This window comes from Pteronotus mesoamericanus, unplaced genomic scaffold (genome assembly GCF_021234165.1).
Source record: "Pteronotus mesoamericanus isolate MK-2021 breed Mesoamerican mustached bat unplaced genomic scaffold, CSHL_Meso_final contig_69, whole genome shotgun sequence".
Classification (NCBI taxonomy): Eukaryota; Metazoa; Chordata; class Mammalia; order Chiroptera; family Mormoopidae; genus Pteronotus; species Pteronotus mesoamericanus.
The window spans coordinates 46,264-73,346 of NW_026555237.1; the positions used below are offsets into that span (position 1 = coordinate 46,264).

At 39.9% G+C, this 27,083-nt stretch overlaps 1 long non-coding RNA gene across 1 annotated transcript; it reads right to left on the reverse strand.

The window, feature by feature from the left end:
• Positions 1 to 1,005: 1,005 nt before the first annotated feature.
• On the reverse strand, positions 1,006 to 26,346 carry LOC129077756 (uncharacterized). Its single transcript, XR_008529905.1, has 3 exons — positions 26,078 to 26,346; positions 20,915 to 21,038; positions 1,006 to 1,146 (listed from the first exon to the last, which is right to left on the reverse strand). It is a non-coding gene; the product is annotated as an uncharacterized LOC129077756 (long non-coding RNA).
• Between the last annotated feature and the right edge of the window lie 737 nt (positions 26,347 to 27,083).

Sequence of the window (27,083 nt, forward strand, 5' to 3'; positions counted from 1 at the left end):
TACAAAAAGAAGAGTGGAATGACTTTCTTGTTTTATAATTAGAGTTAGAAACTCTTGGAACCAAGGGTCATCAATGTGGGGGGAGGGAGACAATACTGAGAATTATTAAGACATGTGGTGCTGCAAAGGCAACCAAGTTTTTACTGCTCGTGATTTTATTACTTCAAATATCATGTTGCTATCCTCATTCAGGTTTTGTGATAAACTGTATGCAAATATTCAGGAGAAGAACAAGACTAAATTAGTACATCTACTTTTTCCTCAAAGGTCTTTTTGTCATCAATTAGGTTCCAATAATTCTAACATTTAAAGGACAATAACAAACTGACCTAAAAAAAAAAGAGAAATAAATCCAGTAAATGAGAAAAGTACGCTTCAAGAAATGCTAAGGATTTGAAACCAAACTTGAATGATGATAATAATAAAACACATCGCTGGATCACAACCATAATACTAATCATATCTATAAAACCAAGGTTAAGTCTGAGAGGGGTACATAATATATAAACATAAGACCGAGAGACAATGACATCATTATTTTCTATGGGTTGCACATATTGAATTAAACATACACTTAAATTTCTACCCACCTAATAATGTGGGTATTCATGAAAATAGCATCAGTACTATAATCTTTATATTACTGTATTTATCAGGCATTTTATCCAAAGAATCCTCAAAATATTTTTAAGCACCACTGGAGAGCTCTGCTAAGTAAATCCCAGTTTGAGCAGAGAACCATTTGAAGAATTATTCATCTGGCAATTACTCATCCTGCAAATTAAAAGCTGACAACAAAATGGCAACTCTTAAGTCAGATCTATGTATCTAGCAGAGTACAATGTGTTTCACGTGCAAAAGGAAATTCCTCCAAATTTCTAATAAAACAATTTGAGCATAAAAGCAACACAAGGAAAAAAATGATATATTAGAAAAGGAAAAAAAAAGAAGCTCAAACTCGAGAAAGTCAAAGACAAACCACGCAGGAAGGAAGCTAACCTGAGCAGTTTGTATGTGTGGTGACTGGATAACGGATGACTGTGGTGTCTGAATTACTCCCTGGACGTGGACAGTCTGGCCCGAAGGTAACTGCACTAGAGTCAGAGCGGGGGAGCCTCTTCCGGTGCCTGATCCAGCTACAGAAACCTGCAAAAACAATCATCATAGAGGATTAAGACTAGACATTTTTATTGCTCTTTCTGCCTTTTTTTTTTTTAATATACCATCACTACGATAAATGGACTATTCTTTCTGCTTCCAAGGAATAACAAGCAAGTTGGGGTCCTTACCATGCAGAGGTGGTCACTGTCCTGGAATAGTCATTTTCTGATGTGATAGATAGTAAAGAACCCACGATACTCGCCTTCAGTTCCCATGCTTCAGTGACTAAGAATGTTCCAAGCAAAACTACTAACAGTGAAACCTTATTTAGGCCAGAGTATAAACTACCCTCTCAAACTTCTTAAGAGAAATTGGAGACAGAACTTCAAAATGGTGAATTACTTTTCAATAAATGAAATGTTCGACATGATATTCTAGAATTACTCCAGATGCAAACTAATGCCTTATGTCTACACTGATAAAAATTGCAGGGGTAGGAAAGATGGAGGAGGAGTGAATGGGAGTCACGTGGACCTCCTCCCAAAAGGAAACTGGAATTGCAACTAAGTAGTGGAGAAATCACCTGGAAAACAATGTAAGGATAGAGGGAGAGGAGCCCTGGAGCTGCGGACAGACAGTGGAATCAACTTTACACATCCAAACGGGTGAGAAGTGCGGTGGAGGCTCCAGAGGGTGGGCTGGGCGCCCATGGGCACCCAGCACTAGAAGGACATTGAAATGGCCAGTTGGATCCTCTGAGAATAACAGGATCTGAACCATAAACAGGAACCCCTAGACTACAGCAGCTGAAACCAGGAAAATGCACAGACAAAATGCAACCCTGAAAAGCTTAGGGGCGCTCTCTGTCAGAGATAGGTGGCTGGAGATGCAAAGAGACATTTAAAGGGCCAATGCAAAAATTTGCAGTGGCAGCCGCCTTCCTTGATCTCTGGGTAGAGGTGGCAGGAGAGTGGGCTGGTGCCTGAGGAAAGATCAGAGAGGAAAATTTTGTGAAGAGAACAGAGACAATGGCCAGCAGAGCCCCCAGTCATAACTCACCTCCCACTCTGCAGCTACCACCTCACCCAAGCATAAGAGAATCAATTAACCTGCCTTTTGCGCGCTCTGCACACAGCTTGTGCGCGTGTGGGCTAGGGGCTGAGTGCATACTGGCTGGAAGAAATAGTGGATCCCTAGCCAAAAGGGTCACAGAGCTGCCCAAAGACCCTCAAGGAGAGACTGGAGACAGAGGCATCGGGGAGTCCTGGTGCTGACTCTTCCCCAGTCCACGATCTCCATCTGGCTCAGGCAGAGTACTCCCCTGAGTGACACAGGCCTATAAGCACGACAGTCCCAAGATCAGGAGGAATGCTCCGCCCTGTGGTGCCTAAGTCTGACAGATGAGAACAGAGTGACCACATTGACAATTACAGGAGACAGACACAGGCAGTAGCTTCCTGGAAGGCTCGAACAAACGACCCAAGGACAGACAGGGTCAACAACTGATATCATCAGAGGCAGGCCCAGAAAGAAAAGCAAAGAAAAAATAAATAAATAAATAAAAGACCTATCTACTACCATAGAAGTTTAATCCACAAATTCAGGAAATCTAGATGGATCAATTAAGGCAGAAGCAAAAATAAATAAATAAATAAATAAATAATAGACTCTCACAAAAATGGGAAGAAAAAGAAGTTCCCCCCAAATGAGGGGACAGGAGGACTCCCCACAGAAGAGCTAAATGAAATAGAGGCAAGGGAACTATCCGATATTGAATTCAAAACAATGGCTCTAAAGGAAGCTCAATGAGCTCAATCAGCCCAAAGATAAATATGAGAAACTGCAGAGAAACTATCAGGATCTTACAGCAAACTATATCAGCCTGGAAAAGGACATAGAAAATATCAAGAAGACACAAGAGAATATAAAGAATATCATTTCTGAATTGAAGAACACAGTAGAAGGAATCCAAAGCAGGCTGGATGAAGCCGAGGATCGAATCAGTGAGATGGAGGACAAGGTAGAAAGAAGCTCCCAGAAAGAACAAGAAATGGAAAAATGGCTCAAAAAGAATGAAGAGGCATTTAGGGAAATGCAGGACAACCTGAAACGCAATAATATCCGTATAATAGGGATACCAGAAGGAGAAGAAGAGGAGCAAGGGATAGAGAACCTCCTCGAAAAAGTAATGATGGAACATTTCCCTAATTTGAGGAGAGAAAGGCTCTCATGGATCCAGGAGGCACAGAGGACCCCACTCAAGAGGGACCCAAGGAGGTCCACTCCAAGACACATCATCATTAAAATGGCAAATGTCAAAGACAAAGAGAGAATCCTCAAGGCAGCAAGGGAGAAGGAGAAAGTAACATACAAGGGGGCGCCGCCTAGGAGCTGACTTCTCAACAGAAACACTACAAGCCCGAAGGGAATGGCAACTAATATTCCAAGCCATGAAAAGCAAGGGCCTACAGCCAAGGCTGCTCTACCCAGCTAGGCTCTCCATTATAATACAAGAGGAAATACGGAGTTTCCCAGACAAGACAAGACTAAAAGAATACATCTCTACCAAACCAGCACTCCAAGATATGGTAAGGGGACTGGTTTAAGCAGATGAAGGAAAAAAATGAGAGAGAGAGGAACACAGGTACAAAGAGAACAGATGAGTAAGTTTCTATCAGTAATATCTCTCATTGTGAATGGACTAAATGCCCCAATCAAAAGACACAGGGTAGCTGAATGGATAAGAAAACATGACCCACACATATGCTGCCTAGAAGAGACCCACCTCAGAGCAAGAGACCTACACAGATTGAAAGTAAAAGGATGGAAAAAAATATTCCAAGCAAATGGGCAAGAGAAAAAGGCCAGGGTTGTAATACTTGTATCAGACAAAGTAGATTTCAAAACAAAGGCCATAAAAAGAGACCCAGAGTAGCACTTTATAATACTTAAAGGAAGAATCTATCAAGAAGACATCAACATTGTAAACTTATATGCTCCCAATATAGGAGCCCCCAAGTTTATAAGGAAATCGTTGGAAGACTTCAAAAAAGATATAGACAGCAACACACTGATAGTGGGGGATTTCAACACCCCACTGTCAAAAATGGACAGATCTTCCAAACAAGACATTAATAAACATATTGTGGCGCTGAATTACACACTGAATCAAAGACTTAACTGACATATATAGAACCTTACATCCTAAAGAAGAAAAATACACATTCTTTTCAAATGCTCATGGCAGTTTTTCAAAGATAGACCACATGATAGGACACAAAGCAAGCCTCAGCAAATTCAGGAAAACTGAAATAATACCAAACTTTTTCTCGGACCACAAGGCCTTGAAACTCGAAATCAACCTCAAAGAGAACTTCAAAAACGTTCAAACTCATGGAGACTGAACAGTATGCTATTACACAATGAATGGGTCAATAATGAGATAAGAGAAGAAATCAAAAAATTTCTGGAAACAAATGAAAATGAACCGACAACAGTCCAAAACCTATGGGACACAGCAAAGGCGGTCCTGAGAGGGAAGTTCATAGCAATACAGGCTTACCTAAAAAAGATAGAAACATTTCAAATACAAGACCTAACACTACAACTTCAAGAACTGGAGAAACAACGACAAGTAAATCCCTGAGCAAGTAGAAGGAAGGAAATAGTCAAGATTAGAGCAGAACTGAATGACATAGAGACAAAAAGAACAATTCAGAGGATCAACCAATCCAGAAGCTGGTTCTCTGAAAAGATAAATAAAATTGACAAACCTGTAAGCAGAATCATCAAGAAAATAAGGGAGAGGACCCAAATGAATAATATCAGAAATGAAAGAGGACAAATAACAACTGATACCACAGAAATACAAATGATCATCAGAAACTATTATGAACAATTATATGCCAAGAAATTTGAAAATCTTGATGAAATGGACAAATTTTTAGAAAAGTATAATCTTCCAACACTGAAGGAGGAAGAAACAGAAAGCTTGAACAGACCGATAACAGCTGGGGAAATTAAAGCAGTAATTAAGAAACTCCCAGCACACAAAAGCCCTGGGCCAGATGGTTTCCCAGGAGAATTTTACAAATCATTTAAGGAAGAGCTAACCCCTGTCCTTCTCAGACTATTCCAAAAAATCCAAGAGGAGGGAAGACTCCCAGACTCTTTCTATGAGGCCAGCATCACACTGATCCCAAAACCAGATAAAGACCCTACAAAGAAAGAAACCTACAGGCCAATTTCGCTGAGGAACATAGATTATAAAATCCTCCACAAAATATTGGCAAACTGAATCCAGCAATACATTAAAAAGATTATCCACCATGATCAGGTGGGATTCATCCCAGGGATGCAGGGATGGTTCAATATACGCAAATCAGTAAACGTGATATATCACATAAATAAAAGACAAAAACCACATGATCATCTCGATATATGTAGAAAAAGCATTCGATAAGGTACAGCACCCATTTATGATCAAAACACTCAGCAAAATGGGAATAAATGGGGCATTCCTCAACATAATAAAGGACATATATGAAAAACCTACAGCCAATATCATACTAAACGGGCAAAAACTGAAAGCTTTCCCACTAAGATCGGGAACACAACAAGGATGTCCGCTCTCACTGCTTCTTTTCAACATCATATTGGAAGTCCTAGCCACAGCGGTCAGACAAGAGAAGGAGATAAAAGGCATCCAAATAGGAAAGGAGGAAGTAAAGCTATCATTGTTTGCAGATGACATGATAGTGTACATAGAGAACCCTGTAGACTCTACCAAAAAACTCCTCAACCTAATAAGTGAATTTGGCAAAACAGCAGGATACAAAGTCAACATTCAGAAATCAAAGGCGTTTTTGTACACCAGCAATGCAATAGAAGAAGAAGAAATCAGGAAAAATATACCATTCAATATAGCACGAAAAAAGATAAAGTACTTAGGGATAAATTTAACCAAAGACACAAAAGACCTGTATGCAGAAAACTATACAACATTGAAAAAAGAAATTAAGGAAGACACAAATAAATGGAAGCATATGCCGTGCTCATGGATTGGAAGAATTAATATCCTCAAAATGTCCATACTACCCAAAGCAATTTATAGATTCAACGCAATCCCTATTAAGATACCAATGACGTATTTCACAGAAATATTACAGACATTTCAAAAATTTATATGGAACCATAAACGACCCCGAATAGCCGCAGCAATTTTGAGAAAGAAACACAAAGTAGGAGGGATCACAATACCGGACATCAAACTCTACTACAAAGCCACCATACTGAAAACAATCTGGTACTGGCACAAGAACAGACCCATAGACCAGTGGAACAGAATAGAAAGCTCAGAAATAAGCCCAGGTCTCTGTGGACATCTAATATTTGACAAAGGGGGCAGAAGCATAAAATGGAGCCATAATAGCCTCTTCAACAAATGGTGCTGGAAGAGCTGGACGGCTACATGCAAAAAATTGAAATTGGATCATCAGCTGACACCATACACAAAAATAAACTCAAGATGGATAAAAGACTTAAATATAAGTCGCAACACCATCAAAGTCCTAGAGGAGAACATGGGCTGGAAACTCTCAGATATCCCACGCAACAATTTTTTCACTGATATGTCTCCTGAAGCAAGGGACATAAAGGAAAGAATAAACAAGTGGGACCTCATCAAAATAAGAAGCTTCTGCACGGCTAAAGAAAACATCAGCAAAATGAAAAGGGAGCCAACCGTATGGGAAAATATATTTGCTAATGATAAATCAGATAGAGGTTTGATCTCCAAGATATACAAAGAACTCACTCGACTCCACTCCAAGAAGACAAACGAGCCAATCGAAAAATGGGCAAAGGACCTGGGCAGACGCTTGTCCAAGGAGGAGATACAGAGGACCCAGAAGCCTTTGAAAGGATGCTCAGCATCACTAGCCATCAGAGAAATGCAGATCAAAACCACCATGAGGTACCACCTCACACCGGTCAGAATGGCCATCATAAACAGATCCACAAACAACAGGTGCTGGTGAGGCTGTGGAGAAAAGGGAACCCTAGTCCACTGTTGGACTGGTGCAGCCACTGTGGAAAGCAGTGTGGAATTTCCTCAAAAAGCTGAAAATGGAACTGCCTTTTGATCCAGTGATTGCCTTGCTGGGACTATACCCTAAGAACACCAAAATGCCAATACAAAAGAACCTATGCACCCTAATGTTCATAGCAGCAAAATTTACAATAGCCAAGTGTTGGAAGCAACCTAAATGCCCATAAGTAGATGATTGGATCAAAAATTGTGATACATTTATACAATGGAATACTACTCAGCAGAAAGAAAAAAAGAACTACTAAACTTCGCGACAGCATGTATGGAACTGGAGAGCATTATGCTAAGCGTAATAAGCCAGGGGGCGAAAGACAAATACCTTATGATCTCACCTATAAGCGGAACCTAACCAACAATGCAAAGATGCAAGGAAAATATGACCAGCAACACTGAAAGGAAAAGAAATCAACAGAGACAAGAGAGAAGTGGGGGGCAGGGAAAGGGAAGGGAAGGGGAAAGTCACGGAACATATAGCAAGGACTCATGGACAAAACCAAAGGGGAAGAGCTGAGGGAGGGAAGGTGGGAGGGGGCAAGGGAATGTGGTGGGCGGGAGGCAGAGACAAATGTATTTAAAATAAATAAATAAATAAATAAAATTAAAGAAAAAGAAAAAGAAAAAGGAGATCAAAACTATGAACAATATAATGGCAAAAAATACATATCTATGAACACTTGAATCTAAAAAACAAACTAAGCAAACAAGAACAGAGACAGAATCTTGGATAGGGAGAGTGTTTTGATGGTTACCAGGTGGGAGGGGACTGTGGAGGAATGAGTGAAGAGGTGAGGAGATTAAGAAGTACAAATAGGTAGTTACAGAATAGCCATGGGGATGTAAAGTACAGTATAGGAAATGGAGTAGAGAAAGAACATATACACATGACCTATGGGTGTGAACAATGGTGTGGGGATTTCATGAGGGAGTGGGGGATGCTGGGTGGGGGTGCTGGGTGGAGGGAGGCAAAGGGGTAAAAATCAGGACAACTGTAATAGTATAATCAATAAAATATAATTTAAAAAAAGAAAAAAAGAAAAAAAAAAGAAATACCTTAAGAAGAAGAGTCTTCATGACTGGTTTCCTGTGGTTGCCTCTGAGAAGGAGACTTACAAACTTTGTTACTACCAGAGTATCAAGATGAAGATGGAGCTATGTCTGAGGACTAGGTGAAGCCATCCCTTACAGGGCTTTGCTTACTAATCAGACAACTGAAGTGTACAAAAGAAATTTCTAGAAACAAACTTTTAGTTTATCAGTGAATAAAATACAGCACTCTGTAAAAAAAAAAAATCAGTCTTAGATGTGGTTTCATAAGACTGAAACTGAGACTGACAATAATTCACTAGCCAAATGTATATCAAAGTAGTAAATGCACATACTGATGTAAGTTGCAATGAGATCCTGAGCCAAAATGGCATTTACCCAGCAGATATTAGGACAAACAGTGGATATCAAAACCATTCTTAAAAATAATACAGATAATTTCTAATAATAAATAGGAAATGTACATGCCAAAAGCCTCAAACGATAAATGCCTAAAACTACTTATTACCCAAACTTCATGTTAATCTTTATTTCTGACAGAAATCCGCTCTTTTAGGAATGGTTAGGAAGGCAACTACAATTCACATGAATTATTCTATCTTACTTTTTCTATCAATTACTTGGTATAAGTCCTAAAGAGCACTGGCTTGGCAAAAGCAACTTTAAAAATAGTCATAATAAACAAAATGTGGTATGTACACACAAAGTATTACTTCTTCAGCCTTAAAAAGGAAGGAAATTCTATCACATGCTATGAACCTGATATTATGCTAAGTGAAATAAGCCCGTCTCAAAAAGACAAATATTAATAATCCCACTAATATGGAGTATCTACAATTAGTCAAATTCACAGAGACAGAGGTACAATATGGATACTAGGGCCTGATGGGGTAAAAAGGGAGTTGTTGTTTCACGCCTGGAGAGTTTTAGGTTTGCAAAATCAAAAAGCTCTGGAGGTCTGTTTCATAATAATGTGAATATACTTAACTGAACTGCACACTTGCACTTGTTAAGAATGCAGATTTCATTCGTTTTTTTTTACCGCATGCAAAAAAATAGTAAATAACAATGGCCTCAAATTTGGTGAATACAATAATTCCTCAAGCATGGCGAATATGATAATTAACTGGCCTCTTGCCAGGAAAAGATTGATTTTTGTCATCATCTCATAGACGTAATTCTAAAGCTCTGGGTGCTCTCATATTCTCATTCTCAAAATTATATAGTTCAACACATAGAATGGCTATTGGTGCGACGAATTATATGGACACAATTACTAATACATTGAAATGAGTAAAATTTAAATTTTCCATGCTCTTTCACACACCTAAGGTCAGAAGCTGAACTGGGATCTAAATATGAAACTATCCTATCTGCGATGAAATAATAAAAAAGTGTACATTACTGCATAGTACTGTGTATAGTATTCATGCACATACACAGTTCTATATGGTAACTGTTTAAAGCATATATTATTACTTTTTGCTAGCCATGGATTCTTTCAGGTAATGCCTTCTGACATGGTCTGGTTCAACACTGAATACCTATGTATTACAAGTAATAAAGACTGCTTAATGAAATCTAAAGCCAGGTTCCCGGAATCTAACCTTTTACTCACTCTGTGACCTATAACAAGTTATTCAGCCTCTCTGTGCCTTATTTTCCTCAAATGCAAAGGAGAATGAAAACAGTACTTTTCTATTAGGTGTCCATGAGGACTGAGTCAATGTGTGTAAAGTACTTAGAACAGTGCCTGGAAAATACTGCGTATTCAATAAATGCTCAACTTTGTTATTTTTATTATTGTTGATTTCATTTAAATTAATCTTACATTAATTTTTAATTACATTAAAATATTCATTACATCTACCAAAATAGAGGTCTACTGCTGCGTAGGATATACCTATTTAAAGGCAAACATTTTTTCTTAACTATTTCTGTTTGCATTGTGTTCACCTGATATTGTCTCTTTTAATATATTCAATATTATAACCAGGTTTTTCTTTCCCACAACTTTTTGGAGAACTAGAGTCTTATCTCTGACAGGATTCAGAAAACTCACATTTCTGAAAAGTACTGTTTGTTATCATCACAATCAGTCAATGAAGTAAAAATTTCCCAAAGCCTGTGTTTTCCAAGGATAATTCCTTTAATGATACATGGTTTACAAAGGCTGTAGTAACAAAAAATAAGACAAGGTAAATAATCTCTGAATCTTATTCAAAGAAGAAACTACAAAAATATTTCCATTTTTCATGTTCCAATGTCCTGTCTACTCTTGTGTTATTATTCTATTTTTATCGTGGTAAAAAAACACACAACATAAAATTTATCATCTTAACCATTTTTCAGTATACATTTCAGTAGTAAGTATATTCATCTTGCAAACCTGAAACTCTACCCCTTAAGCAACAGCTCCCCTATATCTGCCATACCAGCCTACTTTTCCTAGAAAAAAATCCAAAAAAAGGATAAAAAGAATAACTGTTTATACCGTTATCTTCCCATTATCACTAGTGACAAACTACCCGTTACTAAAACTAAGAACTTTAAATTCAAAAAAAGTACCCAAACCTCATAGAAAATCATTAGAAATGACAGAAAACAATAGAACAAAGTTAGAAGCACTGATATGTGATTATAAGTATGAAAACAAAACCTTTTTCTGAAATTTTACTTTGATTGCTTTATACCTATTGGAATTACCTTTGAAACATGAAATTTTATCAAAGCAAAGTATTATTGCCTTTAATACACTGACATGGAAACACAGAATGCATTCCAAAGCCAAAAACAGGTTTCTTGAAAGATTTCTTGAAAGAAACCTACTAGCTATTAAATACAAAATCATCAAAATATGAGTACAGGTATTTAACAAATTCTTGTCCAAACTGAACAAAATGGTCACTAACAGTTCTCAATTACTTTTACATATGTCCCTCAATCCTTGGATTACCTTCAAGAATGAGCTGTATTTCAAAGCAGTGTATTTTCTTGAACCAGTTGATCTAGGAACAACATATAATGCAGATTTAACAGTTATTGAAAAAAATTCAGTTTTATTATTTCTTCCCACTTTTGTTCATTTTTAGAGATAATTCTAAGTGAATACAAGATCATGTTAAAAAAAAGTTAAATTACGGCAATGAAGAAGAGCCATGGAAGGAATAAATAAAAATAAGGAACAACATCAAGAGAGTCAACAATAAAGTGTAAATTTTTATTTCAAAACCTTGTTAGGAACGTTTTTCTCCAGTAAGGGAATTAGCATACTGAAGTTTAAAAAAGATTCAATTAAACACTAAACTTAAATTATACTTACTTAAGTTTCAATAAATTATACCAAATCAACCTAACACAATGCAGACCACCGCTGATAAACAAATACCATGTTGCTGACCAATTATCAATAGCAAATGCTGCTTGGGTTTGTTTTGTTTTCTCATAGCCATCTACCTCCTTCCTGATCCTAATCAGGGCCACTAAGTCAATGAGAGTGCCATTTCAATCTTCCACCAGACCAAAATAGAAAAGACAACTGATACATTAAAATGTTCCCTTGTTAAATCACTCCTATTTGAATCCTACTGCATGCCAGGCCTGCTTTATTCTGACATGCTTTTTTATATCCTGTTTGCATTTAGAACTGAGAGCATTAGAAAGGAGATCAGCAGACTGTAATCCCTGAACAACATTCCCTACTGGCTTTCTCTCCTCCCTAAGGTCTCCTAGTTTCCAAAAATGCACAGGTCCTCCAGAAGGTTAAATTTTGTATTAGAACGAATTCTCTCAAAGCACGGTGCTAACGTTGATGATCTCCAGGATCTCCTTACAGCTCTGTGACTCCTGTGATTCTGCTCTTTTCATCTTTTCTAACTTTACCGAAACCTTGAGAACTGGTCATTTACAAAGAGAAGTAATTGAGCTTTCAGAGTTCAATTGTCACAGAGTTTCAGAGTGTCACACCTGGCCCCAAGGCTCACTTATGCAGTTACAAAGAAGCCCCAGAAAGGCAGTTTTAAAGCATATCCTTTCCAGTGGCTTCACGCGGACTACCTCACCCACCCCGATCTTCAGGGCAGCATTATCAATTCCCAAGAGACTTGGAAGAAGAAAACTTAAGGGTGTTATAGCTGTTGCTTTCAGAGAAGACTACACATTTGTGAAATAAATGGGGAAATGTGAATGTGGACTGCACATTATGCCAACGAATGGGTATGCTTGACTTTATTAGGTATGATTGAGGCAGGAGATAGTCAGGAAGGAGGAAACTCCAGAGGTGCCCCAGGAGATAAAGAACATGGATAAAGGGCCGAGACCCTGTCCTAAGTCTGGTAGTTTCTGCATCTGGAGAAGTATTGAATCTTAGTTAATCAGGACTGCACCTGAGCAGAAGATGCTACCTGACCCCTATTTCATTATAATGAATTAGCATTGTGGGACCCCTTTCCCAGTAGCCAATCAAGGAAAGGAAGACCCACCCTAAGGAATAAAAGTCCTCTAGCCCCTGAATTCCTCCCTTTTTGCCCTGCTCCAGCTGCCCCTGCTGCTGCTGCTGCTGCTGTTAGGCTCTTCTCCTTTCTTCTCTGTTCCACTCTGCTCAGAGTTGGCCTGTTTCCATGTTCTGTGTGGCTTAATAAATCTGCTTTTTCTCGCTTTCTGCTATAAACTCTGTGTGTTCAGTTCAATTTTTTGTCCGCGATCACCAAGAACCTGGTTACCTGTGCCCACCTGTGACGTGATCATGACATTTGGTTATATAAGATAATGTCCATAATCCTTTAAGGGTTTCGTATCCAGAAGCAGGAATGAAAAGACATGATGTCTGAGACCTGCAGGGCTGCTTAAAATACTTTGACATAAAGAAAAAAAAAAAAGATGACACAAGTGCTACAAAATTTTTTTAAAAATTAAGTTTATATATACAAGGAAGCATTATTTTACTCTGTATATGTTTGAAATCTTTCATCACAAAAGAAATTTAACTTCCCATTACCTATTTAAAGATTATATTATTTCCAGAAAAGGCAAGTGTGACTATTTTTAAACTGCTTATATATAATAATTTTGTTTTTCACCATTTTAGATTTTGGAAAGGGTTTCCTCCTGGTTTGGTTATTTAAAATAGACCCTTCAATTTATCACTAGCAGTTTTTCCAGGGGATAAAGAGATAGAATCTAGTCTTAATATGAACACATAAACACAAACACATAGCAAACAAGACACCGGCTTAATTAAAAGCAAGTCAACATTAAAAAAAAACAGAAAAGAGGAAAGAAAGCCAGGTCGTAATACTTAACCTCAACTATCTGCCACCCCAGGGTTTGTTTATGACGTAAGGGCTTTGAAAATATTAATACTTTTCCTCCCCATTTCTAAGGTCTTCTGGCTGGGTCAATAACCAAATTAACAGGAGAAGATCAAATCCACATGCAGATAGGTAATTCGTACAGACATGATCAATCCATGAAAATTGCAAAGACAGTGAGGCAACATTAGGTAGTTGTTTCCTCCTTTGTCCAAATTTTTTGGGGGACAAAGGAGAAAGATGTGGGGAATGAGCGATTTACAGGTATTTGAGAAAGAGAAGAACACAAGCCAGGAAAATCCTTGCTAGGTGACTCAGAAACAATGAGACACAGCGAGTATTTAGCTGACAGGCACCTCCTGGAAGCCCTCCAGTTTACCATACTTAATTAAAACTAGGCTAAAGCAGCATCCTAAGATCTGCTTCCTGAATCTCAGGAGCAGGAAAGGGGGAGGGAGAGGTTAGAGGTTCTGAATCCTTTGTTTCTTAGTAAACGGCTTAAAATCAATACCTCCCAAAGCAGTTTCAGAGTACAGAACTTTGGTTCCTTCAATGCCAACTCCTGCTTCCAGCTCTTTCACCCTATCACCACGGTGACTTCTATTTAACTTTGGATGCAAATAGAAGGGAAAGGCTCTGTTTATAGCTGCAGAGAAAAACTGAAAATTCCAGCTTCCGTTGGTATACTATTGCCTCCTGCAATCAGTCAGCTGAACAGACCTCATGGCCAAAAGCAGGCTCAAGTTTTTAGATCTTCATAAAGGGGGCAATTTCCAGAGTAAACTTGACTAGCAGATGCTGTGGAATGGCCATGATGTAACGGGGTACAGAGCAAGGGTCCCCTTAAAATAAGAGAACTCCCACGATCCTTGACTGGGGGAAGGGAGGAGTGGGAGATACAGTGTTTAAGACACATTGCATAACAACAGCAAGTTAATAGTCATGTCTTCCTGAAGGGAGGAGGGCTGCCATCCAGGATGAATTGTATACTGGACTGCGTTCAGTGGCTCCTGACATAGCCGGGGAGCTTATGCTTGCCTGCGTGAGAGGCAGGGAACGATGCCCTTGCCAGATGTCCATGAGTCTCTGGGGACTTCTGCCCTGACTAAAATTGGCAGCCAAAAAAGGTAAAAGTTATGAGGGAACTGGCAAAAGCGCTAACACACTATAGGAAGGGCCAGGTATGAGGTCACACAGGAAGTTCCAGGCCAAACATTTAAATTATGGCAGGCTAAAAGAAAAGATAGCCATGTGGTCTGGAGTAAGAGAGAGGAGGTCTGAAGGTTACAATTCCAGTGAGTCGCAGAAGCTGGCTGTGCGGTGTGGTGCAATGCAGTGTGGTGGGGTGGGTGGGGGACCCGCCCAGCCACCCAGATTCAAGAAGGTGGTGGCAGAGCTGACAGAGCTGCAGGGACCTGTCTAGCCACCCGGATTTGTGAGGGATGACCAGGAATGCTGAGTTGCATTTCTGCTTTTCTGAGAGACGGTACCTCTGGCGACGTATTCTGAAACTGGCCTGGTTTGGCAAAGGGAGGCAGGACTAAGTGTTTTGGGGTGTTATTAATGGGAGTGGGGTTTAACAGAAGAAACCTGCCATTATTCTAAATCTGCATGAACTTCAAATAAACAATCCTTTTCCTTTTTTACCAAATTCTTGCATTATGAGTCAACACTTCTAGGCAGCAAGCAATTGAACCCCATAGCTGTTCCAGAACAACATTGGAGGGGTTCTGTAATAAGGGTACTCAAGATTATTACTATCAAATAATGAGATACAAAGGATCAGGTTGATGAAATTTTGGTCACACTTTTTGCTCCCACACTATTCTATGATAATTTCAGCAAGTAAGGAGTGTTATAAATTCCTCTTTATACACAACTGAATTAAATCTAAAACATCGGGGAATCTGCAGCCTTCCATTTTGAAGAAAACAAAATAAGAGGCAAGTAAATAAATGACATCAGGAAATATTCAGGAGAGTCAGTTACTCTTAGCTTATTGATACACTATAGGATTAATAAAGATTTCAGTGATTTCCTAATCCTTCTAGTATATCAAATGCATAATGATAATTATAATTAATACTCATAAATGAACAGCTTCAGACATCACTGAAGTCATTAAAATTGTTATTGTGTTTAGAAAATTTTGACTGGTGAGAGTTGTGTTAATTCTTCAAAAAAAATCACGATCCATGCATGGCAGACAGGATAGCTCTTATTTAACCAAGTAATCAATTAATCCACATACAGGTTATTCCTTAATCTCTTCACATTCCTTGTATATGAAAGATAAAAACCATAACTTATTTTTTGGTCAAATATTTAAAATATATAAAAAATAGAATAATATACCAAGCCCATGAAATTGCTATCCAGATATAGTATCAACATTTGATAAATTTGAGATTTTGGAAGAAGGCTCAGAAATGTAAACCACACGTTATTTCTAGTTCTGTGATGCAGCCTTCTCCCAAGTCTCTATCTCCCCCTTCTATTTTATTCAAAACACTCCTAACTTTCTGACCACCCAGTTCTCACTTCTTCATCTCACAGACCTATCTTTCTCTATTATTTCAGACAAGTTTCTTGAAGAATTTATACTTCCAATTTCCACTTCTCCCTCTTACTTATTCTCTAACCTACTAAAACCTAGTTTCTGTTCCCTGGACTCCTCTTCAATTCCCAGACCTCATAAATCCAAGGTTATTTTGCAGACTTCACTATCACTTGACTTCTTTAGCAACTTCTGAGGCTCACTCAGGCTGAAGGTCCTCAGAATTGCAAATCATCATCTTTAGACAATCGTGATCTATTGTTTTGACAATGGAGGCCCAGAATGCTGGGGAAAAGGCATTGCGTGGAGGTCAGTGAACCAGTTCCTAAAAGGAGGGAAGTAGAGGCAGATGGAAGATTTGCTTTAGACAATCACCTCTGCATAGAAGGGCAGAATTACAGCCCAGGAATCATAAGAACTCTATAAAAAAATCCCAAATTCATGAAAAAATATATGTGCAGTCTATTTTATTCACACAAAGAAGATTAAAGAATATATACCAAAATGGTAACAATGACTGTATTTCTCAATGTTAAGATTAAGGATAGAGTTTATTTTCTTCATTATAATAATATACATTTAGTTAATTTTCTATGACGAATATGCATTTAAAAATATTTTATCTATTTATTTCTAGAGAGAGACAGGGAGGGAGGGACAAAAACAGAAAGAAAAACATTAATGTGTGAAAGGAACATCAAATTGTTGTCTCTCCCATGCCCTACACCGGGAGCTAGGCATGCAACTCAGGCATAAGCCCTGACTGGGAATCGAACTGGCAAATGGTGACCTTTGAGTTTGCAAGACGTCGCCCAACCCACTGAATGGCAGCAGTCAGGGCCTTTTTTTCTTTTTTAAAGTTAAAAAAAAGGTAAAAAGTTGTTTTGTTTTCTTAAATAGCAAAGGTCTGCATGCCTCTACCACGGTAACAAATAAGGGTGTTGCCAGAAAGATGCAGTTCCAAAGAAAACACTGGAGGAGAAAACCCCTGGGGAGAGAGTGGGTGTTAGGCTGGGTATATGGGAACCCAGCTAGTCTTAAGAAAAAAAGATAACTCATGGGAACCATTCTGGCCTGCAACAACCTATCAAGTCCCTTATGTTCTCCTATCAAGAAACTGTGGAAATTGAGGACTTTGGTCAAGATGGTGGCATAGGTAAACACCATTTGTCTCCTCAGACAACCACATCAAAATTACAACTAAAATATAAATAACTGTCACTCAGAACTGTCAGAAGATGAGATGAATGGAAGCCTGACAATTATGGAATTAAAGGAACCACATCCATCCAGACTGGTAGGAGGAGTGAAGACGTACAATGAACTAGTCCCACATCCACGTGTGGTGGATAAAAATTTAGGAGGGATATCTTAGGAGCGAGGAACACCAGCCCCACACCAGGCCTCCCAAGCCAGAGTTCCAGTGCCAGGGAGACAAGTCCCCATAACTTCTGGCTGCAAAAACCAGAGGGGACTGAGTCAGTGGAAAAACATTCTAGAGTCCCAAGCAGTTCCCCTTAAGGAACCCACATACAGACTTAATCAGATTCAGTCTCTCTGAGCCCCAGCTCTGGGGCAAAGCCAAATTGTAGTTTGAAAGAAAGCAGTGGTATATGGGGAGGAACTGAAGTGTTTGGCGTCAAGGTGAGAGCTGGGTGACAATTTTCTCTCAGACAGAAAGGCAGGCAGAGGCCACTGTCCCTTTCTGAGCCCTCCATCAACACAGCCACAGAGCTGGCAGGCTGGTGCCATATCTGAGACTCCATCAACCTGGCTAACACTGTCTGACCTGCCTGGAGATCCCCTGAGATGCTGTCTCACCCAACATATGGGCTCACCCAAACTGTTAACCATGACCTACTCGTATGAATGCCTGGTCTTGGCTCATGCTTTACAACTTCCTAAACCCTATCAAACAAGCAACATCTGGCTGCAGTAAGCCCACAGTCCCTGTACCTCTTGCTAACTGGCCCCTGGCCCCTGGCTGGGCACTAGCAGCAGCCCACTTAGATTCACAATTTGGCTTTGCCTGGGACTCTCCAAGCTCAACACAAGTAGCAGACATATCAGACATATGAGCTTTATAGCATGAGCTTTATAGCTCATGCAGGGAGGCCCCGGGAAGAACACAGATAGGGGCAGACCTTGGCCTGTACCACCCAGGAAATCCCAGAGCTTGCACACCTGGTGGACAACTACAGATCATGGCAGAGCACTACCACTTGCCCCTGCACAGCTGATCCTCCAAGAAGGGCAGAGGTTGTTGGTCAGAGGTCATAGCCAGTCAGTGAAACTAATTGGCCTGTGTAACCTCCTCCCCATTGACCTGCCAACAGCAATCAAGGCTTATCTACAAGAGGAGGGTGTACTCAGCCCACACAGAGGGCACATCTCTAGTACCCTACTTGGGACATAGGGAGGCTGTGCCACTGGACCCTTCAAGACACCTGCTACGTTAGGCCACATCACCAAGACAGAGTCAAAGCAGCTCTTCCTAATACATAGAAACAAACAGAGGGAGGCTGCCAAAATGAGAGACAAACATGGCCGAAATAAAAAATCAAAAATCCAAAAAGAGAAAAAACAAAAGGGAGGTAAACAATCTATCAGATGCAGAGTTAAAAACACTGGTTATTAAGGATGCTCAAGGAACTTAGTGAGGACCTCAACAGCATAAAAATGATCTGGTCAGAAATGAAGGATTCACCAACTGAAATAAAGAATAATTTAGAGAAAACAAGAGTAGAGTGGATAAAGCCAAGGATCAAATTAATGATTTGGAACATAAGGAAGCATAAAACAACCAATCAGAACAAGAAGAAAAAAGAATTAAAAAAAAAGAAAGAAAAACAAAACAAGGAGAGTGTAAGTAGCCTCTGGGACAACTTTAAGCATTCCAATATTCACATCATAGGGGTGCCAGGAGAAAGAGAAGAAAAAGAGCAAGAAATTGGAAATCTACTTGAAAACATAATGAAAGAAAACTTCCCTAATTTGGTGAGGGAAATAGACACGCAAGTCCAGGAAGCACAGAGAGTCCCAAACAAGATGAATGCACAAAGGCCCACTCCAAGCCACATCATAATTAAACTGCCAAAGTTTAAAGATAAAGAGAGAGTTATTAAATGCAGCATGAGAAAAGCAGCTAGTTACCTACAGGAGCATCCCCATAAGACTGTCAGCTGATCACTCAAGACACTTTGCAGGCTAGAATGGATTGGCAGGAAATATTCAACTTCATGAAAAGCAGGGACCTATAGCCAAGATTGCTCTACTCAACAAAGCTATCATTTAGAATCAAAGGACAGATTAAAAGTTTCCCAGACAAGAAAAAAGTAAAGGAGTTCATCATCACCATACATTATTACATGAAATGTTAAAGGGACTTATTTAAGAAAAAGATAATAACTATGAACAATAAAATAGCAAAAAAATAACATATCTAGCAACAATTGAATCTAAAAAACAAACTAAGAAAAAAAGAACAGAGACTCAACCATGGATACAGAGAACATTTTGATGGTTGCCAGACTGGGGGCGGGGGGGTTGTTGGGGAATGAGTGAAGAGGTGAGGGGATTAAGAAGTACAAATACATAGATACAGAGAATAGCCTGGGGATGTAATGTACTGTATAGGAAATGGAGTAGCCAAAGAACTTATATACATGACCCATGGACAAGAACAATGTTTGGGGATGGCCTGAAGGAATGGGGTGTGCTGGGTAGAGGGAGACAAAGGGGATAAAATTGGGACAACTTTCTTTTAATTGCTTTACAACAATTGAAACAATTAAACAATTTGGTGAAACAAGTAAAAACAATTCAAAGAAAGATTCTGTGAAAATCTCACTGTGGCTCTGTCCTACACTATCATGACTCCACCCAAATGGGGTCCCCACTACTGCCTCCGTACAGATGCTAAATGTTCTTGAATACTGGAAAATATTTCAAGAATATTTAGAATACAGGATACTCTATACTCTGAAATGTTTACAACCTTCTGCTGACCTTGCCCAGCTCCACTTCCCAGTCCAGACACTGTCCTCAACACCTGTAGTTCTCTGACTGCACACGGTCTTCCCCATCCCTACCCATCCTTTACAACTAGCTCCAAAGTAAAATCTCCTGGGAAGACTCCCAGTCAACTGGCTGCTCCCTCCTCTGTATGTTTTAGTGGCTTCATACATATTCTAACTATCAGTCAAACACTTGTCTATCCCACTAAACCATGGGATATTTCAGGCAAGGAACCACATCTTTCCATGCATCTAGAATAGTGTCTAGATACTGGTGGTACTAATAAACATTTGATGATCTAAATAAATGCATGAGTTTGTTTTCACTGCATATTTTTACAGATAGCTCAGAAGTAAATTTTAAGAAAAGAAAACAAAGTTTAAGACCTAAATAAAAAGAAAGTAAAGATCAAACCAAATATATACTGGGCAAATGGTAAGATTTCTGCCATATTTACAGCTAAGAGTATAAAACTATAGCAATTTGGAATTATCAACCTTCTCAAATAATAACTTGAGGATTACATATTGTACAGTGGTTTTCTTTTTCCCTTGTTGAGTGTAGAGGAAGCACTGGAAAGTGTCTGTTGCAATGCAAATATAATTTGATTATGTAGATTCTCTTCTAAATCAAATCAGTAAGAATGGCTATAACCAGAGAACAAGGGAAAGTCAACAAGGGAAGATCAACTGCAAGAAAACAGAACCTACACATAATTCTCATTTCCATACAGTTTAACTTTCATCAGTACCTGCCCATTGCCTACAATGAATTTACCTGAGCTCAAGTAGGGACTGGGTTTTGACCAGTCTGGGACTGCATGTGTGCAGGTGCTCTCTCTGCTACAGAGTCTGTTACGCTTCCATCCTGCTGACATTTAATTATTTCCATGGTCATTTGTCTGAAAAGACAATAAAAAGGAAGAAATATTAAAGTCCTAACTAAAACCTTTCTCTGTTTTTACCTATCTTTCTGATACTCATTTCTGTCATCCAAATGTACTAGTTTTTCAAGAAATAAGTTTAGTGGCAGAGTCCTTACTCTCCAAACTGAAGGTACCTGCTCTGCTCACTGGGTATGAACAATACCAAAGGAGAACTGCAAAACATTTTATGGCAATTAGCTTATTAATTTTTTTAATCTTATAATTAAGTCTCCTTGATAATTATTTTAAGCCTATTAGTATAAATGAGTGATAAAATTGGGTTTTTTATTTTACATGAAGACTATGATTCTCAAGGCTGACTATACCTGCTTTATAATAGGATGTAGTAGGAAAGAATTTTACCACTGACTTAAGTGCATTGTAACATAAAAGTGTGTCTAGCTTTGCCAGCATTAAGCAGCTTCTGATACACAAGCCTCTCAAATTGCATCACTCAGAACTCACTGCTTGTCCTGCAGCTCCCCAGTTACTTAAAGAAGAGAATCTAATTTTTTCCAGGAAAAACTTTTGACATAATGTTTTTGCCTATGATTTCAATTTAAGTTAATGATTTCTATATGGGGTCTCTCCAGATAAAAAGGTAAACCTTATCAGAATTAATTTTACCCTACTAGAAAGTTAAAATGCAAACAAAATTAACTCAAATTTTGAAAGCTTACAGGAACTACTCCCTGCTATTGTACATTTTTTTTTTTAAATCCTCACCCAAGGACATTGTCTTTTCGTTACTTTTTGAGAGAAAAAGGGAGAGAGAGAAACATCGGTGGGAGTGACAAGCATTGACAGGCTGCCTCCTGCACGCATCATGGTAGGTGTCTAGAATGGGGATCAAACCTACAACCTAGGTTGGTGCCCTGATCGGTAACTGAACTCTCAACCTTTCAGTTATGGGTTGATATGCCAACCAACTAATCCAAACCAGCCAGGGCTTGGACATCTTTTAACTGTCAATAATATAATGTGTTTTTTTTCTGCCTTGGGAATCTAAATAATACCCAAAAAGTATGGAGGCCACTTAGAACTTTGAAATAAAATGTTCAGGTCTTTTCCCCAGATTTAATTAGTTGCCATATTTATAGATCTTTCAGCTACAGTCTTTTACTTAGTACCTTCTTCTGTATTCCAGCAGCCACTAACTAGCTGAATCCAAGCCTTCCATTCTCAAGCAAGTGAGCTATCCTCTCTACCACACCTAAGAGTTGCTTTTCCCACAAGTATCTGACCACCAAAAATCCTTTTCCACAAATAATGCCCCAGCAATAGTGTTTTGGAAACAACTTGAGAAATGCTGTCTTATGCCAATTCTTACACCTTTATTAAAAACTGTCTCAAGGCTGTGCCAAGAATTTGAGTCTCAATTCAAAAATTACATATTGAAAGGCCTTCCCCAGTAAACGCTATTCATTTTAGAAGCAATTCAGTTAGCACCATCTACATAATAGACCCTGAAAACACAAAAGTGGATTAGTTACAACCTTTAATTACCCTGAAGAAATTCAATTACAGCCCTTGGTTTCTCACAGTATGGTCTCTGGACAACCTAGATCAGAATTAACCACCATACTTGTAAAAAAATAATAATAATGCAGATGCTCAGGTTCAATCCCAAATCTTTTGAAATAAACTTTTGGGGGATCTACTTTTTTTAATCCTCACACGAAGATATGTAAATAATTTTTTCTTTTTTTTGAGATGAAGGGGAAAGGAGAGAGAGAAATATCAATCAGTTGCCTCCTATACATGCCCTGACCCGGTAGCAAACCCGCAACCTAGGTATGTGTCCTGAATGAATGACCTTTTGGTGTACAAGACAATGTTCCAACCAACTGAGCCACCTAGCCAGGGCTGGGGATCTGAATTTTTATCTCAATGAGATTATGATATAAATTAAAATTTGAGAAAAAACTTACTTTATTGGTAAATTTTATCAGGTTGACCAGCACTAAATACAAGTAAAGTAACTTCTTAAGTTGTGTGAAGGATGTTATATATGAAATGGTTTGGGAAACTTAGAATGCAATGATTTAGTCTGCCTGAGGATGGGGCTATGAGTTGTACACGAGGTCTGGCCAGAAGGTATCCTGGCATGTAATATGAAAAACAGAGACATTCATTGAGGAAGATACAAAAACACTGTACACAGGACAATGATGCCTGGCGGTTCCCTTCAGAGTAGGGCACCTTGGAACCTCACACAGTTCTTCCAGTCACCATCAGCTGCCCCATCATATTTTCCTGGATCTCACTGATAGTCTGAAATCTCTTCCTTTTCAAAGGTGATTTCAGTTTTGAGAAAAGTCAAGAGTAGCAGGGGACCAAATCTGGGATGTAGAGGGGGTTGAGTCACAGGGGTGATTTGATATTTCACAAAGAAATTCTGCACTAAATGCGATGCATGGGCAGGTACGTTGTTGTGATGAAGCTGCCAGTCAACAGTTGCCCATAGCTGCAGCCTCCTGAATCATCCAAATAGTTTCTGCTAAGGAATGTTCAAGCTTAGTGCAAAATTTAATGAAGATTTGTTGCTCTACTGGCTTGTCATTTTGAATGCGATGGCCACACAAGCACACATGCTAACTGAACAGCATCTACCACCCCAACTAGTACAGTGAAGTTATCGTTATTCATGCATGTGCATTCCAATCCACTCTCCTTGGCTGCCAGTAGACACTGATGCCTCACAAAGCATTCTTGTTATATTAACAATGGCTGAGCTTTCTCCAGACAGACCTCGAATAATTGTATTAACCAATGTTGCCCCAATAAAATTTAACTTAAAAAAAGAATTGAGATATAGTTTTAAAATGCTTACTAATCATCTAACGATACAACTAATAAGTTAATGTTTGTGGGCATATATATGTATGCAACTTATTCAACTTAAATCTGTTCTCTTCTCCAGCTTCCGACACTGAATGAATTTCTAAAGGAAATATCCCTAAATTACAGCAGCAATTCTCAACCCTGGATGCATCTTAGAATCATCTGGAGAGCTCTAAATAAAACACGAAGGCCCAGTCCTACCTTTCTAGGCTAATGGAAATCAACGTTGAGAACTGCTGGATAGGTAAATCCAGAAGTATTATTTACTAAACCTGGGAAACAAAGAGAAGACTGTTTAAATGTTTCTGGGTTTAAACCAGCATCATCATCGTATGAGCTGGGTTCCGGGGTGAGGACACTACAGGCTAAATTAGAAATCCTCTTAACCTGACCTAGTCTCTTAAACTATCCGGAACCAACAAAACACAAGGTGGTGGTCTTCCAAATGTTTTCTCAAAAGTGAGTGATGACCAAATTTACATCTCCTTCAAATGAAAGAACATACAATACTACTGTAGTTTTTCTCTGGCAAAATCCTCCAGAGCCTTACTGCCAAACAGCTGGTTACAATCACTCCCTCCCGCCCCCCTTTCCCCTTCTGTAGTCAATACCAGTAGGCAGCCTGGCTCTAAGAAATGTGAAATCTTCCTTCTGTTTGTATTTTTAAATCCATTATTTAAAACATAAAGCCTCTACCCGATCCTAGTGCACAACATAAAGGAGAAATTATTGCCAAATATTTTTGCCTGTCAACACAGTATAGGACTGGGTAATGGCTTTCTATAACAAACCCATTCACTCATTCATTTCTTTAAAATAAAATACTTATTAAGTCTTTGTTATAAGCTAGACACTTCTTTCAGGGGACAGTGTCCATAGCAGTGATGAAGACATACCTGGTCTTAGTATCCTTCTAGATGCCTCTAAGTGCCTAAATTTTAAAATAAAGTATGGAGGTAGTTCCAAAACATCTAAAGAGGAGGTTAAGATAATGGAAGTCTACAGCAACAACACTAGAAAGGTCGCGTGGAACCCTAACTTACCATGCACTTACTGTAACATAAGCCGGATGTTGTTATTAGTCTCTTTGCATGTGGTACAATACTTACTTAACAAAGTTGCTGCCCTAAAGACATGAAATTACTACTTAGAAGAAATTAAAGAATGACAAACAATAAGAACATTCTTTCTTTTAGTTGAGTTGACACGAATGAATTATGACAGGGTTGTGTCAATTCACTCATACAAGAAATTTTTTCAGATTAGCTCAACCATATCGACTGTGGTATTTCTGGGTTAAAAAAGAAAAAAGAAAAATCAAGCCGTCAAAAAAATATATTTCAAACTCCAAATTTCTTGAAGTTGGAAATATCGTAAACTCGAAGCATCAGGCATCAACTACCCATCTGTAGGCATTAAGCAACGTAGCTTATTGACAAAACCATACTACTAAATTATTAATAAAGATACCAGTAAAATATACTTTTACTAGGTGCAGTGATCGGTAGTTTAACTTCCTTTATAAAACACTAGTCCGAACCAAAAGTCACGCAGATCAATCAGGGATTCCTAAGACTGTATTTCGGTCCCAAGCAAAACCGGGGTAAAAACCCAAAGACGTTTCCAAGCCATTCATTCCAGTGATACTCTAAAGAAAAATTTTTCAGCATTCAGGTGGAGCAATTTGACCCCAATCCCTTAAATCCCCCTTTCCCCAAATCCTTTGGTGGGGAGGCCTTTGGTTTTGCTTTCAGCTTTTTAAGGAAATGCTGGTGGGGGACAGCCAAGTGGGATCAATATGTAAGTCTCCGGGGAGCTGACACAGGCCAACCCTGTTCTCCAACACTAGCTAGAGACTAGACCCAAAACGGGGATTCAGATCTCAGTTACACCCAAGACCTTGTCAACTCACTTCACTTTACAAAAAAAAAAAAAAAAAAAAACAAACGAGCGAGCTCAGCCTGGTCGCGAACAGCTTCGCTGTGGGCCCAGACCAGACCGTGCCCGAGCCCGCGGCCCTGGGCCGCCCGCGCCCAGCGCCGTCCTTTCACGTCTGGGGACCAGGGCTGACCAGGGCCAGCTCCTGTCACCCGGCCTCCCGCCCCTAGCCCGCGGTAGCCGAGCCCAAGTGCGGAGCGGGGCTGTGAGGGTCCCGGCCAGGCCGCGCTCACCGTCGACGTTCTCCCGGTCACTTGATGTGCTGCAGGTTGCAGCCCGTGTCCTCGCGGCTCAGGTCGGCGTCGGGCCGGTAGGATTCCAGCCGGGAGTGTGCATTCCTCCGGAGCTTAGGGCTGGACGACACGCAGCAGGAGGTAATGTTCCCCGCTGCAGGCGGCGCGGAGCACACGGCGCTGGCCCGGCTCCCGGGTCCGGGCGTAGAGCGAGGCCCGCCCGCCGCCGGGAAACGGACGGAAGCGCGGTCAGCAGCGGCGGCGGGGCCTCACCATGGGCGGCGGGCGAGGCAGCAACGGCGGCGGGGACGGGCAGCTGCAGACGGCTCTCTCGGCCTGCGGGGCGGAGGAGCGCCGGGACCGCGGACTGCATCGCCTTGCGGGTCTCACCCGGCCGAGGCCAGGGCGGGCGGAGGGCAGGTAGCCTCCCCGCGCTTCCCGGTCCGCGCCCGCTCAGGTCGGCGGCCTCTGCAAGAGGTTCCAGTGCATGCAGCAGAGTCGCGGGTCCGCGGGAGCGGGGGCGTCGGGACCGTGCGGCAAGAGCAAAGGTCAACAACTGAATCTGAAGAACGAAAAAGAAACAAAACAAGAACAGGAACAATCTAAGCAAACAACCAGAACAGTAACAATATCATAGATATGGAGGTCATTTGAAAGGTTATCGGATGGGAGGGGAAGGGGAAAAATGGGGGAAAAGGTGCAGGGATTAAGAAGCACAAATTGATAGGTGCAGAATAGGCGGGAGGATGGTAATAACAGTAGAGGAAATGAAGAAACTGAAGAACTTTTATGCATGACCAGTGGACGTGAACTAAGACGGGGCAATTGCTGGAGGGAATGGCAGGTGTCGGTGGAGAGGGGCTAAGGGGGGATAAATTGGGACAACTGTAATAGTATAATCAATAAAATATGTTTTAAAAAATAAGTTTAACAATCCATCCCTGCCCCCCAAAGGAAGTGTGTTTGGGAAATCTCTAACCCATAGACAGTAGTCACTGATGAAGCA